Source organism: Phodopus roborovskii, unplaced genomic scaffold (assembly GCF_943737965.1).
Source record: "Phodopus roborovskii unplaced genomic scaffold, PHOROB, whole genome shotgun sequence".
Lineage (NCBI taxonomy): Eukaryota > Metazoa > Chordata > Mammalia > Rodentia > Cricetidae > Phodopus > Phodopus roborovskii.
In genome coordinates, this window is record NW_026126648.1 from 8,567,151 (window position 1) to 8,590,015 (window position 22,865).

The 22,865-nt window shown below is 37.2% G+C and overlaps 1 protein-coding gene across 4 annotated transcripts in view; it reads left to right on the top strand.

Annotated features, from left to right (window-relative positions):
* Kcnip4 (potassium voltage-gated channel interacting protein 4) overlaps positions 1–22,865 on the top strand; it is a 998,325-nt gene that overhangs the window by 205,162 nt on the left and 770,298 nt on the right. The window lies entirely within an intron of this gene.

The following is a 22,865-nucleotide window of genomic DNA, read 5'->3' on the forward strand; positions in this document are numbered from 1 at the left end:
CTAGATTGTTTGCAGTATTTGATCTTGGTGCACGGCAGTGAAGGAGTTAAGCATGTTTCTTGGAGAATTCTGAGTTCCTTGCAAAATGTGACAACAGCTGAAGAGTAAGGTTCTCCGGAGAGCTTTGCTGTTTGTATGGTTGCGGCGAACTTCAATGTTTAAACATTGACATAATTGCAATAGAAACTCTTATTTTTTTAAATCTAAATGATGGTAGCAAGAAAATATTTTAAAGATGTTATAAAATGATAAGACCAAGCTAATAGTTTTGCTAACTATGAAATTCTTGAGTGCTATCATTAACTTAGAGCCAGGGAGGACTAACATTAGTCCCCACGATGAAGATGAAAGATATTATTAATGGACCATCAAACTTATGAGCAACAAAGCGGTGTTAACACAGTACTACGCCTGGGTTTCAGCCATCGGGAACTATTGGAGTTCAGTGCTTTTCAAATTGAATATTGGGTGGAGGGGAGATAAAGAGACACAGACAGCGTGATATTTGAACCATATTTTATCTGGAGAAGATAGATGTGGTATGTTTGCTAACACACTCGCTTAAGTGATGGCGTGGCAATATGAACTATTGGAAGGAACTATTCTGAGAGAATAACTAGCAATCAGAAAGTACCACTAAATGTTCTTGGGTATTAGGAAGTGTCTTAATATCCTAATGTTCACATCCGATTGTTACCCATATGCAGATTCTAAACTGTGCACAATATGCTGAATTTTATTACTTAAGAAATGACTGAAAGCCTAGACCTAACTTTTCCACCTTGGAGATCTGTTGTGTTTCTACCTAGGGTTCACATTTGAAGTGTAAACTGTTCTTTGGGTCAATATGGCCTTACTGGTATTTATTTCTTTGCCCTGTACTTTCTGTTAAGGCAGTGTGTTGTTTAAGAAACAATGGCTTGGCCACTAGTGCTAATTGTATATAGTTCATGGTCTTGGCATGAGGCAAGAGAAATTGTATATGAAAGGAAAGCTTTCAATGAAGCTAAGTAGCTGTTTCTTTCTCTTTGAGTGCAGATTCTGCCTCCTGCCCTGTTTGTTTATTCCATTTGTGTTAACAGTTTTCTTGAACTTTTGATTTCCAGGACCTTTATGGAGATGAAAATAGTTGTGAAGTCGTAAAGCATTAATAGTAATGTTAAATGTAGTTAGCATACAGGTTGTCTAGTGGCAATGTGGGAAGCTAGTGTAGAAGCGCTATTTTAAAACTTATTCATTGCACATTTAGCAATTAGTGTAGGTGGGAGCGGTTACCTTGTTCTATAGCATGGGTGGCTATGTACCTTTGCACGTTGAGAAATAGGAGCCCAAGTTTATTATCAGGAAGGAATAGGTTGCTGTTCTCAGAAATGTGCTTATGGGAATATGTTTCTTGTAATTCTTTTTTTCTTTACAGGTATAGTAACAAATTTGAAATCCAGGTGCATTCATGATTCTGCTCACAAAGGCCAATGTATGCATTTACTATTAGCTATAATAATATACTCTGTTCATATTGCAAATTCTTATGTAAAATTAATTAGAACACTTTTGGGTCCCTGAGCTAGCAATTAATGAAGAAGGAGGAAGCAGGGTCGAATCAGTTTTAAAATTTTTCTTTAAGGTTATATGTTCAAGAAGTTGCTAATTGCATCCTGAACAATCAGCATATGTCTTTGTAGTTATCAAAATTTTAAAATGATATGAACCTTCATCAGCTACCCTTTTGCTTTTGATCATCAAAGCTATTATAGTTAGTTCCTCACTTGACATTATCTGAGGGAGAAATAATATTCTTTTCACATTTAAACAGGTTAATTCTGAAGCACAAGTTGGTATTTTCTTTGGCAGTTGTTTCTCATTTGTTACCAAATATATACAGAAAAGTCACTAGAAAAATAGATAAACATGAATGACTTTTTGCCTTACTAGTGATATCACCAGTGAGAGGAAAACAATTTCCTTAGCTGACTTTTCCTGTAAGTTTCACAGTACCTAGGTTTTTGTATGTGTGAATCAATGAGCTAATGATTTTTCTAAAATACTTTTATGTGAGAGAATACAAATTCAAATGTAAGTTTTTTTCAGTCAAGATAATACATATGAAGAGTGGTAGCACCCTTTTTCATTTCAGCACTTGGGAAGCAGAGATAGGTGAATCTCTGTGAATTTGAGGCCAGCCAGGTCAACAGATTAAAGTCCAGGATAGCCAGGGCTACACAGAGAAACCCTGTCTGAAAACACACACACACACACACACACACACACACACACACACACACACACACACACCAAAAAACCTAAAGTGACAATAACAACAAAACCCCTCTTTTTCCAGAAACATTTTAACTATATTCCTTTTCATGTTAAATCAATTCTCAAAGAGTGGCTGAGTTAAAAAAAAAGGAGGTTTTAATCCAAAAGAAAACACATAGCAGAGTACTGTCCAAGCACATATGTTGGCTTTATTTGAAAATATAAAAACCTTAAGAGACCCTTCATTATAAATTATAAGTTATAGAAACTGGTGTACAAGTAATATAAGTTAATGGCTTCTAGGATAGATTATGAAGATTTAATGCAGGGTCAGTTATCTTATTTCTTCTCAGTTTGATACTTTTCTCTTGATATACTACATGAGATTTAATTCTAAACAGGGCTGCTGCTCCACAACATATCCTACTACACCTAAGTCAATGGAGATGGGTTATAAAGATGATTCTCGTCATTTGATGCTTCTTCTATCATTGGACAATTTGGTATCAGCACTCTATTTTATAAATGTTTAAGCTGTTACAAAAATGGGTGGTGATACTATAGACATCAACTCTTGAACTGCTTCTCCTTTAGTTTCTTAACATACTATGGGTTTGTATTTTTTTTTCTTTTAAGATTATTTTACTTGAGGGTTATTTTGCCACTATTCAAAAACTCTCTATATCATGTCCGTGAAAATGTCAGACTCATATTCCTATCAGGAGCAATTCCTTAGACATGTGCTTGAGGTAGATATTTTCTGGAGCTTTGTTTCAGGCTTCAGGTCTACAAGCTATAGGTGTGTTAAAGTTCACTTCTTCACTTCAGGGGAGCTAACATGATTTAAATAGAAAAATCCCGCTAAGCTTTGAGTTGTTATTCAACTAATGTGTTAAAAAGTATTTCTATTTTAATGAGGTTGTATTGTTAAAAGCTGAGGTAAGAATTCATCCCATTACATACAAAACTTCAGCCTATGAAATGGGGTGGGTGGGAAAGGAAGAAGACCCCTTTGTCCTTCAAATTTGGATAAGAAACTTTTAAGCCTTACATGATACCCCTGGGTTCTTGTGAAGCAAGCCCTCACTAAGCTAATGATGTACAGATTCAAATACTTTAATGTTGTATTTAAAAGCATGAGTAGAAAATAAAAGCTATTAATAAGACCTGAGAAATGACAACATTACTTTCTGGCCACATGCTCATCTTTTTTTCTATCTCCCCCCCCCCAGGACCATTTGTCCCATTCCCCCCAGCTTCCTGGGTCCCCTCCCTCCTCCATTTGCAGACATCAAGTAATTAAAAATTGACAAGCTTCAAAGCCTATCCTGACAAAAACAGATAGATTTTCTATTTTCCCCATCATGTAACCCTGATAGTAAAATATGCTATTTACAATATCTTGATCTATATGTTTTGAAAGTCAAAATATTCACTCTTTTGTTTTACTTTTGAAATTAATCCCTTTTAGTTTTTGGTTAAATTTTTCATATTATAAGTCAGCTCTCCATTATTTAAATGAATACAAAATGACACCATTGTTTTTATTATTATGTATTATTTTTATTATTATTGGTTATATTGTTATATTTTTTCCTTCATAGATGTGTGTGTCTGTGTGTTCTTCCTGCTGCTATCATATCTTACATAAGAACTCACAGGATGGTGTTTATATTTGACCTTCGATGAGTCTATGGAATGTTGTTCCTTTTTCTAGGAAGAGTTTACATTTTAAACTTTATGAAAAGAATTATTTCTCCTGAGTAACTTCTCATGTAGGAGTTACTGGTATCAGGGAAGTGGGGTCCTGCTTAATCTTTTGCAAGCCAGGGTGATTCTGGCCTCCTTAATCCCAGCAGAACTTCAGCTGTGAGTTTGGGTTACTGCTGGCTCTTTAACTTCTCAAAGAAATCTCATGTCAGTGTGCTCTGTCTCTTTGTATCCTATTGTCTTTTTCCAATAATTAGGATATCAGGTAAACCTGGAGGGCTTGAGTACTCTATAGATAGAAGACTGATTTTATCACCATGACAATTTCAGAGCGGTAGGAAGTCTGATCTCATAGTCTTTGACATGATTAATTTAACACTCTTTTGTGGACTAATTGACTAAATTAATCAATATGTTCCACACAGTCTAAAGGGAAGAACTAAATACTCATAAGAAGAGGTGTTTTGCCACTCCTGCTTAAGGGAGTCGGAGATCCCATGTCACCAGCGTCACCAGCATCAGAAATACATTCCACAGCCGCATTTACATACCCGGAGAAGCACTCAGGATCCACCCTACAGGGAAAGACCACTGAGCTTATTGTGCAGGCATCGCCATAGTGGGTATCAGTTGTTTCTGTTTGCAGAGAGACCTTGCACTCTGAAATGTGATTTAATAAGATGACTTTGATTATGGGCGGAACATAAGGAACTGCTCAAGGCCAGGCCTTATGAGAGGCTATTGAAAACGTATAAAAGGAAGAAGCTGTTTCTGAAACCTGTAAAGTGGAACTGTAGAGAGCTGTTAAGTAGGAGCTGAAATTCAGAACAGAGATGCCCCTGATCTACAAGGACCAGCTGGGCAGGAAATAGTCCAGTGTTAGTCTCTGTTTTTTCCTGCCTCCAAACTTTCCAGCTGATTCTGTGTGTTATCCGCTTACAGAATCTTTCATGGATACTGAAGGCAATAAACTTTAAAGAAAGTTTGAGTTTAGTTCACTACTTTGAAAGTTTGGGTCAGTGTAAATAGTAAAGAAAGAACAAAACAAATGACAAAAACAGGTGGCACACCAAAACTCCCCTTATTTCTGGGAAATGAGAGAGGGAAGAAGGGGGATTCTCCTCCAACAACATACATGCCTGTAACAAATGGGCATTTGAGAGGTATTCCAGGTCCACACTGTAAAAATGCTCCATCACTGATGCTGGTGTTAGGACCCTAAGCAAGAGAAATATATTCCTGCCTGTATTAATTTGTCTTCATCCTGAACCCCACAACAGTTTCCCGTTTCATGACTAACAGTGGTCATGCAATTCCCTCTTCCTAACAGATAATGCAAGGATCATACGTAAGCTGGTCATATCCCTGGAGAGACATAAGATACCTGTATATCAACCACATAATTGTTTATCTCTTATTTGGGCCAAATGGACTCTGTTTTCAGAGAGGATATTACTTTAATCAGTCAAACTCAGTGATGCCAAAAGCTAACACGATGTATGTTTTGTAGAAGAAGGTATCACAACACTGTGAGATTTGAAGTATGGTCCGTTTCTGCTGTGCAAATGTTTGGGATTTCCTTGATAACGCATATTTTCCTTCATATTATTCTGTTAGCAGTAGGATCTATCTCTGAGCTCATGATTAGTCGGTATCTGAGTTCTAAGGAGTTGCCCTTTAGTGTAGAAAAACGAAAAGTCCAATTAACCACAGTAGAATTTATCAGCATTGATATAATTTTAACAGTAGATGCTAAATGATTTTACAAGCAAATAGTTTGTTCAAGATTTGCAGAGTGTCACTTTCATAACACCCCTTCTTCCTGCCTAATAGAAATATTTCAGTAGTATAAGGGTGTTTCATGATGTTCTTTGAGGGGGGGTGAACCAGTGTTCTTTGTGTTTTTAAAGCACAGTAGCTACAGCTCAGCTACTGATCAGCATTTAATAAAGTCTGGGGAGAGCTTTGTTACTCTTTAACTTCAGAGAACAAGCCAAAGGAGAGCTGAATAAATGGCCATGAGTGTGGGAAGAGGATGTGCTGAGGTTTACTTAGGGGAGAGACACCCCATCCAAAGGAATCTGTCACTTGATCCCTTCCTTTATATATTAGTTCCCTTTGTCTTCTATTGTTTATATTTGTAGCTTTTAAAATATATTTGTTCATTGGAGAGAGAGAGGGGGCGGGGGGGGGCAGAGAGAAGTCAGGTCTGTGGGGTCAGAGTTTTCACTAAATTTTCACCTAGAACTTTATGTCTTAGTGACAAGAATATATTTTATTATGATAGAAAAATTAGATGTTGAATCCCAGAAATGTGCCTCAGGAGAGCATCTGCTGCTAAATCCTTAACTGTTTCAGGGTAGCAGGACATACAGTGGAAAGGTGAGCAGACTGGGACTGGGATTCTAGCTTGGTACCTAATCACAGCTGTGATATCATTGCACATTGGTAAGCAGAGGCTCTGCAGAGGATAGAACAAGGATATCCCTTGCATATTTCTGTTGCCAGACAGCATTCAACAAGTACTTACTTTTGTTGTTGCTATTAATCTAACACCTTAAGGTTATCCCGTTTATTTTATTCAAATTAAATTTTCTGGAATGAAAACTGAATACTCAATCATTATTTTTCTCCTAGTAATTTAGAATAAACACAAAAAAGTTGTAAAAATGACAGGAATTTTTAAAATCCTAGGCTTTTTTTTTTAATTTTAGTAGTAATGGAGTATCTACATTTATTCATTTATACAAAACTTATTAAGTGTGTGTTAAGAGCTGAGCCAATTTCTTCATGATTCCCAACTGCCGTGCTTTGCCTTGTGAATTCAGCAAGTAAGTAAGGGGCACTTAATGGGGCAGTTAAAAGGCAGCTAACCCTGCAGCATTTGCTAGGATATCACAAGACAGAAGAGAGCTTTTTCCTGTGATTTTCACCAAGGATAGTCAAGGACAGTGGAGAGCCAAGAACATGAGGAAAAGGGTGATGAACAATACATCAAAACAAGATGATGAGAAAGCAGTTGAAGAAGAATCAGCTGCAGTATTTATGTGCAAAAGATCCACACATGCTCAGTTTGCTGCACACACTCACAGCCAATCCCACCAGAGAGTCCTGTTTTGTAGTTAGAGAGAAACTAGCATTTTTTTGAGTGGTCAGGTAGTGGAGGTCATATTTCATCAGTTACACCCCAGCTCCGAGCTCATTTATCTTCCACCAGAAGATATTATTCTCTTTCTCACTCTATAGAATTTGCTGATTTAATTCCTTTTTGAGCTCTCATAGTACAAGTCCTTCCCATAGGATTCTGCATTTAATTACTCATCAACACTGATTTATTGAACAGAGTCAGATGTTCATATGAGAGCTCAAGGTACTCAGCATCTTCTAAGAGTCAGACATACAATTTAATTCCTCTTCTCTGACATAGCATCGCATATACTGAATAATAGTGATGAAAGCACACATACGAGTTCTTCACTGTGTTGGGGGAGGACAACATAGTAAATCTTATGTATCTGTGTCTGTATAATTTAATGTGGCCATTTATGAATCACGCCAGTGGGTATTTTTGCATGGTATCTAGTCCAAGCTGTGAAATTCTAGGATGTGCTAAGCCTGAGATATAAAACTAGATTTGTCTGGATCCCAAATATTTGTTTCACTTTGAATTTCCATTGGTGAAATTTTAACTCACCTCAAGAGCCATGTCAAGGCTTTAACCATTGGCTCTAAAATCAGGTACCATTTCTGGACCACCCAATCCAATCCAGTCATTCCTACAGTGACTTTTTTTTTTTAATCCCTCCCTCTCTGTATGTATGTATATATCACATTTGAGAGTTCCTTTACAAAGAGAGCACCTATGAGTAACTGTGAGAGTCACAGGAGACAGTCTTAATAATAGGCAGAAACAGGGACACATTTAAAATGACACAGGTGAACTCGTAAATATATGTGCATGTGTGAGCGCGCGCGCGCGCGCACACACACACACACACACACACACACACACACACACACACACTTCTCCATGAAATAATACACCTAAAATTCTTCAGATTAATCACAGTTGTCTTTAGAGAGGGAAGAAGTTTTGATAGTCATGTCTGTTTTTTTTGTTGTTTATACCCAGTATCTGAGCCACACATTACACAGGGCTGATGTTATTACATACTCATTTCATGTTTGCTAAATGACAAAATACCAGTGCACCTTAAGGAACTAATCCACACCAACTTTCTCTTCTGTTTCTCTGCTTGTTTTTTCAAGGGCTGGCAGCATTGTGACTGTTACCTCTATCATTCCTTCTGATCTTATGCACCCAAGCTCCTCACTCTAATCACAAATGAGGTTTCACTTAAAAAAAATTGTGTTCAGTGGATCTTCTTGTTATAGAATTTCTTGTGTGAAAACTCAGAGCATTGAATGTCACTATATTTTTACTCAACATCAAACGAGGAATAACACCATAGTTTTAAATGTGTGTGGGGATGCATACTTTGTCATTTATTATAAAAAGCATACATATAACATTTGAGTTATATATTTCTGTGTATGTATTTTTGTTTCTAATTTTACTATATATATATATGCATATATATATATATATATAAAATTGGATTTTCATACTTTAAACATAGTTAAACATGTGCATCCCTATATGTATAGCCAACACTAGCATATTAAATTAGACATAAAGAATAAATAAAAATTGTGGAATAAGGTAGGCATACTGTCACATGCCTATAATCCTAGAACTTGAATACTAGAAGCAGGAAGATCAGCTCAAAGTCTGTCTGTACTGGATAAGAAGTTTGATGCCAGCCTGAGCTGCAGAAAACCCATTTTAATATATGAGCAAACAAGCAAACAAAATCCCCTAAACATCATAGAAATATTTGCATTTTTTAAAATCTTCCTGTGGGATAAAAAGTTCTGGAAACAAAAAGAGATACCATCTTTGATGTATTGTATCCTTAAGGGTTTTATCAGAAAGAAATAATTATCCAGCACTTACGTGGTTTCCTTTTTTTTTTTTATCTTTTCTTTATGCATTAGTTTTTCACTAGACAAGGCTGGCCTCAAAATTTCAATCCTCTTGTCTTGACTTCCATGTGTTGTGGTTACATACCAGCTTTACTAAGATTTGAATTTGTTTGTTTGCTTTTGCACTGCTGTTTACTTTTCACTGTGAAGTTGTACATCCCACTGTTTAGTATTTTTACTCTCACAATGGAAAGTCCTGAGACGTCAGTCATGTCCTTCTTCTATAATATGGTAAGATGCATAGAGCCAGTTCTATTCATGGGTGACACATAAAAGAGTTCTCAACTGTCTCATTCCATGAGCCAAACAGATGTCAAAAGGATTCCAAATGCTGAAGCCAAATATATATATATATTTATATAAAACTGTAAAGATCAATTTTATTCTGTGTCTACTAAGTTACCTCAGGGAAATGATACAGCCAACTGCTGGTCTTGCTATCAAATGCATGCAAACGAACGTACCTTCCAATGAAGCTGCCCTAGTTCACCCCCAAGTTCAAGCATATTCCCAGCACTTCGAGATAAGGAGGTTTTCAAATTCAACAGTCTCAGATACTTAGCACAATGACAGTGATACAGATGCTTATCTTACCTTCATGGGACTTACCTTCATATCAGTATCTGTATTGGGATATGCTAGTAAAGCCTTGATATTTCAAAAGCCATTTTGTTTGTAGCAGTCAATTGTTCTTTATTCTAGTGACTTATCCTGGCTCATAACAGTATTGTAGCTGAGGGATGTCATTGCTCTATGTTTACATTGTGGTTAGTGCATAAGGCATTGGTGCTCTCTCTTAGCAATACCTGGACTTGGCAATCAATACTTGAACTCAAATCTTAGCATGGTCTTTCCTCAGTATGTGGGCGTGAGCAGGTGTGTAGACTTTGGAGGATTCCAGAACACAGTAAGTGAACCTTCGAGGTACAACATACACATTTGCAAGTCAGAATTATTTTCCTTTCTTCTTCCTCTTTCCCCTCTTCCTTTTCTTACATAAATTCAGTGAGAATATTTTGGTAATATTTATCTCTCTGCCTCAACTCCTCCCAGATCCACTTAAATGTCCATACTCAGAAACTTTGTGTTTTCTCTCTTTCTTTAAACCCATCAGGTCCAGTGTATGTCATCCTAAGGCTTTTGGGTATAGGCTTATTCTGGACTGTGGTCAGTATACCTGGGGCTACACACACACACACACACACACAGAGTCACACACACACACACACACACAGAGTCACACACACTCACATACACACACACTCACACACACACACAGAGTCACACACACACACACTCACACACACACAGAGTCACATACACACACACTCACACATACACATACACACACACTCACATACGCACACTCACACACACATACACACACACTCACACACATACACACACAGAGTCACACACACACATACACATACACACACACTCACACACATACACACACACAGAGTCACATACACACACACACATACACATACACACACACTCACATACACACACACTCACTCACACACACACACACACACACACACACACACACACACACGCTCTAAGTGTTTTCAAATACCAATAGCTTTTCTTCTAGGAGTGGTCCTTTGTGCTTACCTCTCCCACTCTGGGCTTGAGCACGCATGGCTTTTGTACATGTTATCACAATTGCTGTGAGTACTCAGGCCCAAGTGGGACATCGATATTGCATCCCTCTCGTTAAGGCTTAGCAATCTTTGTAGTGGGAGACGAAAAAAGAGCGTTGGTGGCTGACTTCAAGGAAGCTGTTGTAGGATACAAACCAGTATTTTAAAAGAGGAGGCACTGGAGGAACCAGAGGGGTTGAGGATACCAGGAGAACCTGGTCCACAAAATGAACTATTCAGTGTTCACAGGGGCTTACAGAGGCTGAAGCAGCAATCACAGAGCTGCTACACTAAATCCTCTACACCTACAGGTTTAGCTCGGGATTTTCTGGGGCTCCTAAAGGTGGCACTGGTATGGGTTCTCTGATCCTTTGCCTGCTCTTGGAACCCTTTTCCTCTTATCTGTTTGCCCAGTCCAGCCTTGATATGAAGTTTGTTTGTGTTATTGCATCTTGTTATGCCATGTTCAGTGGTTAATACCCCTGCTCTTTTCTTAAGCAGCGAGAGAGAAAACGGGAGATGTTGAAAAGCAGACAGCATGTCTAACACAAAGACTTCCTTCACATATGTTAAAATTTACAGTTTGATGATTCGAGAGCTATAATTTTTTCCTTTCTATTAAAAATGACATTTTCTCTAAAATTGTGGAATAATTTGTATATTACTTTCATATACGTAATGTTTGGCTAGCATTTATATGTCTAAAGTTTTTAATGTTAAAAAGTAGTAATTTGAAAAAAAATTGCCTCTATCACATAAGAGAAAAGATTATTAAAAATATCAATTTTGGCTTTCCTAGAAAATAAAGTTTAATGAGATTTTAAAAAGAAGCAAGGAAAACTAAAAATAGTTACTTTAGAACCCAATTTTGAAAACAGACAAATTAAATTCTTTTGGATGTGTAAAGAGATGGGAAGTATGTATAGATATACAAATCTTTTAAAGAAATGTTTATTTATGTATATTTGTGCCCGTATGTCTATGACTTATGCCACCTGTATTTGGGTGCTCAAATGGGGCAGAGAAGGGAGTCAGATAGGCTGGATCTGAAATTACAAGGTAACTGGAACCAGAGTTGGTTCCTATGAAAGAGTAACAAGTCCTTCTGATCTGGAGCCATCTCTCCAGCCTTCATAAATTTTAACAAATTTTGAGAAAACTGAAGTTATGTAATATATGTCAGCCTTTTGTGTTTAAAAGGTAAATTACTAGCATTGATTTAAGACCTGCAGAAGGATTTTATAATTTCTAACAAATTGAAAAAGAAGTTGGAAAGATGACTCAGTGGTCAAGAGCACTGCTTGTTGTCTAAAGAAATACAAATTGGGTTCCCAGAGTTCACATCAGGAAGTTCAGGAGAGCCTGTACCTCCAGTCCCCGGGGTCCTCACACCCTCTCCTGGCTCTGGGCACTCCTATGCGTTGACATTCACAAAGACACATACAGGTATGCATCTATAAAATGAAGTATAAATCTAAAAGTGTTAAATAAAGGGGACGAACACACCACTTGCTGAACCAAAGGTTCAGCCCTGAAGTCATACATACAGGTGGCAGTATATAGGCTGAAAGGTTGTGTGTTTTTTCTTGATTTGAATATATATTTTTTAATATCACATATTCTGATTACAGTCTCCTCTCCAAGTCCTTCCAGCCCTTCCAAACTTTCCCTCACATTGGCATCTATACCTTTCCCATCTTTCCTTAGAAAACAAAACAGATATCTAGGGAATAATAATAAAATACAAATTGGAATAGAAGTATATATCCATATACGTACATGCATGCAATAATACTTAGTGAAAAAAGAGGCCATGAATTTGAATGAGACGGAAGAGGAAAGGGAAGAATGTTGCAATCATCGTGTCATAAATAAAATCAGAAAAATAAAGAAATTGATACTATTCGGTGTATATAAATTTAAAGAAGATTACATGCAGAATGAAGAGCAAGATAATGAGTCACATGAAATGTGAAGTCAGTCCTCTCTGGACCATGAACTAGTTTAAGAAGATGGGTACACGTTTACTTGTCTTGCTGTATTTAGCATGATAATAGTTTCATTTAAAAGTAAGCATTCCATTTTCTTTATCGATGAGACAGTGACACAAAGAGTCTTAACTTCATAGAGTGGTAGATCTATCTTTTCAATATGGCTCTGTCAATCACTGAAGACAGTGAAATGGTTGTATGCTCTTGGTTTCATTCATAATACAATCACTGAAGGTGATGAAATGATTGTATCCTCTCGGATACAATGCAAGTAACATGATGAAGTCTTACAAAATGTACTCAGTAACATACAGTTTTGTAATACTAATCTTTGTAAGTGCTACCAATGTTTGTGGTGTTTCTAGCATCTGTGGTATACGCAGAAGGTATGGTAAGAGAATTGAAAATACTTGAGGCAACAGCTGCACCATAAAGGAGTTTGACATTTAATGGAGAAGATAAAACTTGTATTAAAAATGTAATACAGGAATCAATGTGTTAAATGGCACTGGAGAATTACAGATTGTATTAAAAGAACCCAGAGAGGTAGAGAGAGAGAGACCACTTATTGCTGGTGGCAAGGGAGCTGCCCTTAGTGGCAGTAATACTTGAGTTATGCTTTACTGGCTATGGTTGTAGAGATGCTGAGCTGGGAATTGCGTCTCTCAGGAAGGAAAGAGAGACAAGGACTAGCAAGGTTGCATTCCTGGGCTTTACTTACAGTGCAGATATTTGAGTGCTAACCTTCGTCAGGTGGTATCTCGGGAACTTAGGATATATTAATAAACAAATGATTGTTGCCATTACGGGGAAGGAGACATACATAGTTAATAAGTTAAGGTATATGTTAGTAGGTGAAGGAATCAAATACCAGGGTAAGTTGGATGGAGAGAGCATAAAAGATGAAGTTATGTAGTGTCTGCCATAACAAAACGTTGCAAACTACATGTCTTCAGCAATAGACATTTATATCCTCTCAGTTTTGGAATCTGAAAATCTTAACAGTGTCTTGACAAGGTTGATTTCTTGTTGTGTCCTTACATAGTCTTTGCTCTCTGCATACATGACTCTAACGTCTATGTACTTATCTTAATGCCTCCTTATGAGCCAGCATGTACTACACACATCTACCCTACAGTATTGTTTTATCAGAGTCGCATTCTTGGTGGCACAATTTCAATATTATAGATTAAGAGACCCCAGACGGTTAGAACTTTAGCTTATAAATTTATGTAGGGAGGTTCAAATCAGTTCACAACCAAGTAGTCACATTTTAAATGGGGGGGGGGTTTGTCAGGAGAGAGTATGAAATGGAGTTTGATCAAAGTCTTGAAGCAAGCCTGAAAGCCATGGCTAAATAGGGGAGGTGTGCAGATCACAGGTAGAGAAGTTAGCAAAGTACGCAAAGCAGGCTTAGGTTTGGCGTGTTCAAGAAGCAGAAATCAAATCTGATGGCTAGATCAGAAGAAAGAGAGTAATTAGAGGCAAAGACAATGAGGCCAAGTCATTATATACTAAATCTTAGCTGGTTGTGGTAAGGACCTAGCATTTTTTTGAGCAGAAGAGGGAGGCTCACAGGCTGAGGGGTTATAATAAATTTGGAGAAAATTGTTTACATTATCTAGCCTGCGCATCAAACTAGTCTCTGGACTACAGTGTCATGGTCCATTTACTAAGATTTACCTTTGCATTGTTAAATGATTGAAAAATCATGAAAGGAATGAGAATATTTTTACAATTGGAAATTTGTTGAAATTGTAATTGAACTTCCACAAATAAAGTTTTCCTGGAACCTGGCCCTTGCTCCTTCATTTACACATTGCCTACGGCCGCTTTTCCACTTCCGAAGTAGAATTGAATGGTTGAAACAAGCTATTCAGGCCTCAAAGCCTAGAAGTTCTAGTATCTGACCTTTGAAGAGCCCGTTGTCTGAGGCTCACTCTGTGTCAATGGTAGACTCAGGGGAGAAAGCTAATGACAGTGTAGGCTCATGGGGGAGCTGGAGCCTGGAGGGTATTACTAATGAATCGGAAGGGCACACTGGAGAGATTGGTGTAGGCAGAGAGGGTTGAATGTGTTACAGAGAAATAAGAAACCCTCCCTGTAGGCCTATGAGAAGAGGATCCCCCTTGCAGCCATGCTAGGAGGAGTCCTTTTGGTTAGGCACAACAATGGCAAAGCCAAGCGGAAAAGTTGACCTGGAAAGGATAGGAAGAGGGAAGCAAAAAAAAGGTAAAAACCATGACATCCTGAGTACATTGAACAATTTATTCATTTTTCCCTGCCAAGGCAAACCTTCTGTGATGATTTAGCAGTTTTCAAACAACTTTAAAAATATCATGAAGTGCTAGATTACTAGTATTCTAATTATGTACCCTTTGAATTAAAATAGAGCTCAAGTGAATCAGGCCAGATGCCTTTTACAATTTAGACCTTTGAACATGTGATATTGAAAATATGAACTTAAAAGACCATCAATAGTTCTTTAATGGCCTGAGGGACTTTTAATCTAGATTTCTAGTTTATCCAATCATCATTTATTTATTAGCAGCCAATGTATTTAATTTGGCATTTCTACTTTGCTCTGTGAGTTTCTTAATCTATATCTTCAATCTTTACTAAAATTGCTTTTACAGAAAACCATTCTCTTTGTTATAATATTTTAATTATGTCTTTTTCAGGAACATATACTTGAAGATAAATAGGTGAAGACACTTGTAAGGTTTTTATAGATAGATAACATGATAGATAGATAGGCTCCATGATGAAGGAAATCTTTCATTTCTAAAGTGTGACTGTAATATTTACTACATTATCATTCACTACATATTTTGATAGTCCAACTTCATGGATTCTAATTACTAGTACACAAATTGTATTGATCACTTGCTATTCAAGCTTATAGAGTCCCATTGTTCTACACACAAGTTGTGATGAGGGGTATCAAAACACAAAACACTCCAAATATAGGCAAAGTTAGGGGTACCCTTTGGACCTTGGCTTGAAGAGCAGTACCATAGCATAAAACAGACCTCAAACAAAGACCTTTTCTTTTCTTCCTTATTTATTTATGTTTGTTTGTTTTTCAAGACAGGGTTTCTCTGTGTTGCTTTAGAGACTGCCATGCTAGCTCTGTAGACCAGGCTGGCCTTGAACTCACAGAGAATCCATTTTACTCTGCCTCCCCCAGTGCTGGGATTAAAGGCATGCACCACTGATGCCCATCAACTAGTTGGCTTTTTCATAGATGAGTCTCTTGAATGATTATATTTTGGCTCAGAATATTTCAGACATAACTATTCTGAATTTGGACTAGTGGGAAGAACTGTGTTATAATTCCACTGAGTTGGGAAAAGTAGGATCTTTTGTTAACCTAAAATTAATTATCCTTAACCAAGAATGGAGAGGCATCTGTGTCTTAGGATTTCCATAGGGAAGGCCATTTCTAGGTATGATTCAGTCCAGTTGGAGGGAAGAAAACTTACTATGATATGTGAATTGGGGTCATAAAATTGGGAAGATTATAAAATTCATTTAACACTTTTCTTAGTTTTCTTTGTGGGGAGAAATTTCTACTATGTTTCAAACGTCCTTTACTGTGGAAACAAAATATAAAACATTGCTAAATACTAGCACAAAGTCAGTTCATGAAGGGAGTCTAGAAGTAAGTCTAGATTAGTTGAAATTTGTGATGCTTTCTTCCATCCCAGTTACCTTCCAGAAAAAGCTGAGACCTAGAAGGCCAAGTGTATTACATATATGGTTGTTGCAGTATATTTTTGTATATAGACTAGATATACTTTATATTTTTAGGGCAAATCTCAGAGCAATAACTCATTGCTTAATTTCTTCAAGACACATAATCCCAATTCCATATGCTTATAATGCCTAGTTTTGTAGAAATGCACTGACAGTAGAAATGGCATTCAGGCTTGCTGTTAAAATGTAGTTGAATCATATAGGAAAGCCCCCTTTGGATTTTCATTCAGTCTTTTGTTAGCATCAGTGGCCCTCTTTGCACCCCAAAAGCCCCATGCCTTGATATTTTTATCAAGAAATCAAACACAAGCATCAACCCACAGTCAGATAATGGACTGCATCTAGTCTTAGAAGATACTGAGATCCTGCTTACAAAGTTATTTTTAATAATATTCTTGGATCTATGGGCATTTTGTTTGATTTTAGAACAACTAAGTATTTAATTGAAAAGAAAATTATGTAACAAAACCTAACATTTCAAAATGTATCAATCCAGTGGTTGCTCACATCTGCCACATGTCAAAAGGGAAGGCTGGTAGACAGTACCGCATTTTGGAATGGGTCAGCAAAGACTCAAGTTTGGCTGTGTTACTCCAAGTTCCAATTCTCACAGAAAGAAAAAAAGAAAATGACGGAAAAGTCTATGCAGGACTACTCGGAAAACTCGAGGTTATGAGAACACTGCTATAAGATATAGTGCTGACAGTCATTCTCCTTAGCATTCACTACTGGTTAATGTGACCCCAAATCACCATATGCTATGACATCTCTAAGGATGATTTTGTTCTAAAGCATAGAGACCAATGTGAGTTCAACATGGAGAAAGTTCTATAAACGAGGTTAAAACAATGTGCTGCACATATACGCACGTCACCCATCCCCAAACATACCCAAATTGTGACCTTATATGGCTATCAAAGCTACATTTTAGGTTACTCTTTTCTAAAATACTTGAACTACCAGTGAACTCACTAAACACTTAAGAGAACTCTAAATATTACCATAGGACTGTTGGAAAGCCACTAGCCTTTTGCATCTTGAATTTGCATTATTGTTAAGAGTTTTTGTTGCTTAAGTCTTTAAAGACTGGACTTGCTGACGGGACAGTGTCTTTCCTGCCTGTCTGTTTTCAGTGCAGATAGAGAACACGGGGTGCTTTTATTTTTTGTAAATAAATGAACTGGGAGAATGAAGCCCTGTGTAGAAATATGGAAAGCTGTGTAAGTGGTTTTCCAGCTAACTTTTCAGTAAACTTCTGTGCTTCACCAACACTGCCTACAACTCAGTTTCACAGGAATGATGGGACATACACTGTCTAGTACTTATGCTGAAACTCACTGTTAGAAAATGACCAACACTAGCTGAACTCCTGAAATCCAGGAACAGAGAGGCAGGAGTGATTTGCAAAGGGGTCAGTCAAGACCAGGCTGGAGAAACCCACAAAATCAGCTGACCTGTCCAAGAGGGAGCTCATGGACTCCAGTCTGATAGCTGGGAAACCAGCATAGGTCTGACCCAGACTGTCTGAATGTGGTGTTATTTAGGAGGACTGGGCAGTCTATGGGGCCTCTGGTAGTGGATCAGTATTTATCCATGGTATACGAATGGACTTAGGGAGCCCATTCCACATAGAGGGATACTTCCTCAGTCTAGACACATGGGGGAGAGCCTAAGCCCTGCTCCATGATATGACAGACTTTGAAGATCCCCATGGAAGGCCTCACCCTCCTTGGGGAGCAGAAATGGGATGGGCTGGGGTTTGGTGGGGGTGATAGGGGAGGATGAGAGGGTGAGGTATCCACGATTGACATGTGAAACAACCTTGTTTCAAATTTAAAAATAAAAAAAAAGAAAGAAAAAGAGAAAAAGAAAACCAGACCAAAACAAAACCATAAACCCTCCTAGAATTGGTTGTTTACTTGGAGTGTAACTTATTATCCAATGCTCTGAGCTAATCTTCCTGTGTAGAGAGTATTGGTATAGTTGCTTTAAAGTTAGCATTATATCTTTTTTATTTTTATGGCAAATAATACAACGGTGTTCTTATTCCTTTTTCATATTTACTTTTTAAAAAGCCCTGAGTTAATTTTTCAGAAACCAATATTTGGAATATGACATTATAAATGGATGCTCCTTTTTAAGTCTTCTAAATTTAAAAATTCTTTTCGATATGTTTATTTTGTGTGAGTGGTGTGTGTGTGTGTGTGTGTGTGTGTGTGTGTGTGTCTGTATGTGTGTGTGTGTGTGACATGTGTGTCTAGTACCATGGAGGTCAGAAAATGGCATTGGATACCCTAGAACTGGAGTATGTGTGGATGGCTGTGAGCCGTCATATGGATGCTGGGAACTGAATATGGATCCTCTGTAAGAGCCATAAGTGATCTTAACCACTGATCTACCTCTCCAGTACCACACCAAGTCTTTTATTTTAAATGTAAATTTTCTGTTCTTACTGTCATAACTTGTTTAATTTTCTGAAATCATAATTGCCTGCAATTTTATTTACAATGTTGTTATTGAAATTAGTAGTGTGTGTTGCTAATGTAAAATAGTCTCTTGGTTTGGTTCTCTTCAGGTCAAAATAGAATGGGTATATGTTGCACTACTAAGAGAATCAAGAGGCTGTAAAAAACAAAACAAACAAACAAAAAACAAAAACACAATACAGCATAAACGGCATATATCTTTGCTCCTTTGAGTTCCTTCTCTTAAAACTAGTTGTAGACAAGTAATTCAACTTTTTTAGATATTTGTCTTCTTTGCCAACAGTCTCTGTAAATTGAGGGATTCAGTGTGAATCCCTGTTACTGTGATGTCCCTTGGCTCCTGGTGTTTATGTCATGCTCAGTCACCTCCCATATTGCCTCTGTATGACTTCCAGACTAGCAAAATGAATGCAATGTTGCTCCCAAAGTTTGGGTGTAAAAGACACTGCAGTTTTTACCCTAATCTCCTATCTCAATTGAATCGGTCGTTCTGAGAAAGCTGGTGACTTTGTAACCAGATCCCAATCTGGAGAAACCATGTAAAAGGGAAGTGAGCTCTCCAAGTATAGTTCTGCACATGAGCCATCCAAGAAGCCCTCTGCATCCTTGTTAAGCCTTCTGGCGACTGCTGTTCTGTATCACACTGTGTTTGGCTGTGACATTCTCACTGACTCTTGGATGAGAATGCCACCACTGAGTGTTTTATAGTTCTGGAACTGTGTGATAAATGCTTGTTGCTGTAACCCTCTAAGTATCAGGGTAATCTGTTGCATGTCAATAGGTGGCAAGGGCATGGGCAGTTACAATTTTTATATGTCCATTTCTATATTGTATCAGAAATCTTAGGATACTTTCATGATGTCTGAACTTCATAGGACAAACATACCAAACAGCAATTATGATTGGATAAGAAAAATAAAACACATTTGATGCAGACTAGACCATGCTTCTAGTTTTTATGAATAAAAAGTAAACTATTATCAGAAGGTCATTAGCTCAATTTAAAGTTCTCAGAGTCTCTAGAAATGAATGTTACTATCACATTTCAAAACAGAAAACAAAAGTTACCAAAAATTGGATTATTCCAAAGTCATAAAGAAGTATAATATGAAGCTAGTATCTTACATGAGATCATCTCTGTGTGTAATCTTTGCTTTGTTTGTTACAAAAGCCCACCTCAGGGATACTTTCTCAGCCTAGACACATGGGGGAGGGCCTAGTATGACAGACTTTGAAGCAGAATGAGGATGGATTGGGGATTGGTGGGTGTGAAAGGGGAGGATGGGAGGATGAGGGAACAACCTTGTTTCAAATTTAAATTTAAAAAGGTAAAAGAAAAGCATCAGTCAGATCTTATTTCTAAAACTTGCTTATTCTTATAATACATATGAGTATTTGGGCTGCCTGTATTTATGTGTACAAGGTGTTTGCCTACTTCCAGGGGAGATCCAGAAGAGGTGTCATATCTCTCAACATTAAAGATAAAACCAGTTATCAGCTGCCAGGCAGATGCTGGAAAACAAACTGGTCCTTTCTTTGCAAGAGCAGTCAGTGTACTAAACCAGTGTCATCTTTTCTGTATTCAATCAGATCTCTTTAAAGACATCTATCTACCTTTCTGTCTCTTTCTTTCTTCCTTCCTTTTTTCTTTCTTTCTTTCTTCCTTTATTTCTTCCTTCCTTCCTTTCTTTTTATATATTCATGATTACATATACTTGTGCTGTTGTGTGGAGATCAGAGTACAACTTGTGTAAGTTGGTTATGAGGACCAGCCTCAGAGTCAGGTGTGGCAGCAAACACCTTTATGCACTGAGCTACGTGCATTATCAATCATATTTAAGAGAATGTTCATGAAGGGGTCAGATTCCCTGCTGGGACCCAAACACACCAAGGAACAATGGGTTTCAAGGGGATATATTTATAAGTGAGCCTTTAAGAGGACATTCTAGAGTATTATTCTGGTTTGTGGGTATCTCATATTTCCCCATGAATCATTAGCCATTTAAATGAGTATGTATATTTTTTTCAAGTGTTTCCAATTCAGTTTTCCTCCAGTATGTGCAGGGTACATTTCAAAACATCCTTAAAGAGCCCTGCTTTTATGTAACATATTACAGACGGGACTCCATCAACCATGTAGATGCATTAACAGCTTATGAAAAGTAGTGAAGTATGTAGTCAAGAGAAAAGCTGGATTCTGCTGGCAGTCAGAATGTGTTAAAGATTCTGTGAAGCAGAGATGATGTTGTGAGGAGGTCCATGTAGGAAATGACTCAGAACCTGCCAGTGGGGAGAAATGCCTCCAAATTAGATAGGCCGCCATTAAAATTCCATGGCCGAGCCAAGTCACTTTGCATTGTGAATTACTTCAGGCATCCATGCAGAAGGAGGAACCTTCTAAGAACCGTCTACCGAGTCCTAAAATTTGCCATAAATATCCATTGTACAACTCAAAATAGTTTAGATATCTACATGTGTTTCCTCAGTGAGGGAGTGGTGTCTATATTTGAAGATTACCTGCTTGACCTCATTGTCAGACATGCTTCACAGCTGTAAAGAATTCAGTCAGTACTGAATGTTCACAATTCAATATTTTAGTGACATATCTTTAGGTCTCTAAGTCAGTTTCATGAGATGTGCAATAAAAATAAAATCAAAGTCTGAGTGATGGTGATACCCAGTCATCTCTGAATATGACCCAGAGGAGGATGAAGGGATGCCACTGATGTATTGTTTTAATTAAGAGATAAACAGGTACAGGCCATTAGAAAACAATGTACATTGCTAGGTGGAATCTCTTTAAAGTAAAATCTCATAGTTTTAGCTTCTTCCCACTTATTATTTATCACATGGGGCCTGGTTGTGACTATGATTGATTATTGTGTCCTCCAAGTATGATGTTAATATTACATTTCAAGCTTTAGAAAATATGTTTGATGTAGTGCTTTCTCTTCATGGTACAAATATATTTCTTGTTAAAAGTGGGAACAAATCTTAGGTGTAGATAATATTTTTCTATTATTGAAAAGGGGAGTTTTGCAAGTTCTTAACATCTTATGTAAGAATGATAAAACATTTTTATCTCAGACAAATATATTATGAAAATTTAAAAGATTAATATTTAGGGTTATTTAAATGATATTTTCAAGAAACATCTTAACTAAGCACATGCATAATTTTGTGATGGCTAATGTTTCATGGTTTGCTTTAGAAATCTTGGTTTCCATATAGGGTGTTTAAATGACATTGGACAGAAAAGGGACAAGAGGTTTCACCTTAAACAATTTCAACTTAACAATTTATATTTATGAATCACAAACAGGAAAAGAAGATTATAGCAGCATACTAAAGTAATTTGACATAAAGTACACATGTTGTAGATTCCATTGTGCCTCTCATTTATAGAATGAAGTAGAATTTTTTTGTATTGTTTTTAGTGTAAAAAGAGACTTATTTGTGCAAGTAGGAACTCTATAGATTTGAAGCTATACTTTAAACAAAATAAATCTTGAAGCTATTATTATTATTATTTGATGGAGTCACATAGAATGTAGGAATTCCTATCATAGCGTATCTGTGGCTCTCTATTTCTGACTCTGTCTCAGCATTTTCTCTCATATATATAGACCTCAACATAACCTACAAGATAGTCAGTGGTAGTACAGCCATAAGGTACATGAATATGTCATTTATATGAAGTGTTCTTACTACCTAGATGAATACATGGGGAGGGGGCTTCCAGTAGATGTTTGTAGAATTAATGAACGTATGCAATTATAAAGTACTTGTAATACTAAAAAGGAAGATATATTATCTCCAAAGACAAGTGGAGGAGGGGATTTTGGAAAGATGAGGTGGAATTTTGTTAAAGTCTACACATTCGTGTTATCTTTCTGTGAAGTTTCCTCTTTTCTGTTCTTCGATCTCCTTATCTTATGCATAGTGCAGCTGGAGGCTGAGGCCGACTT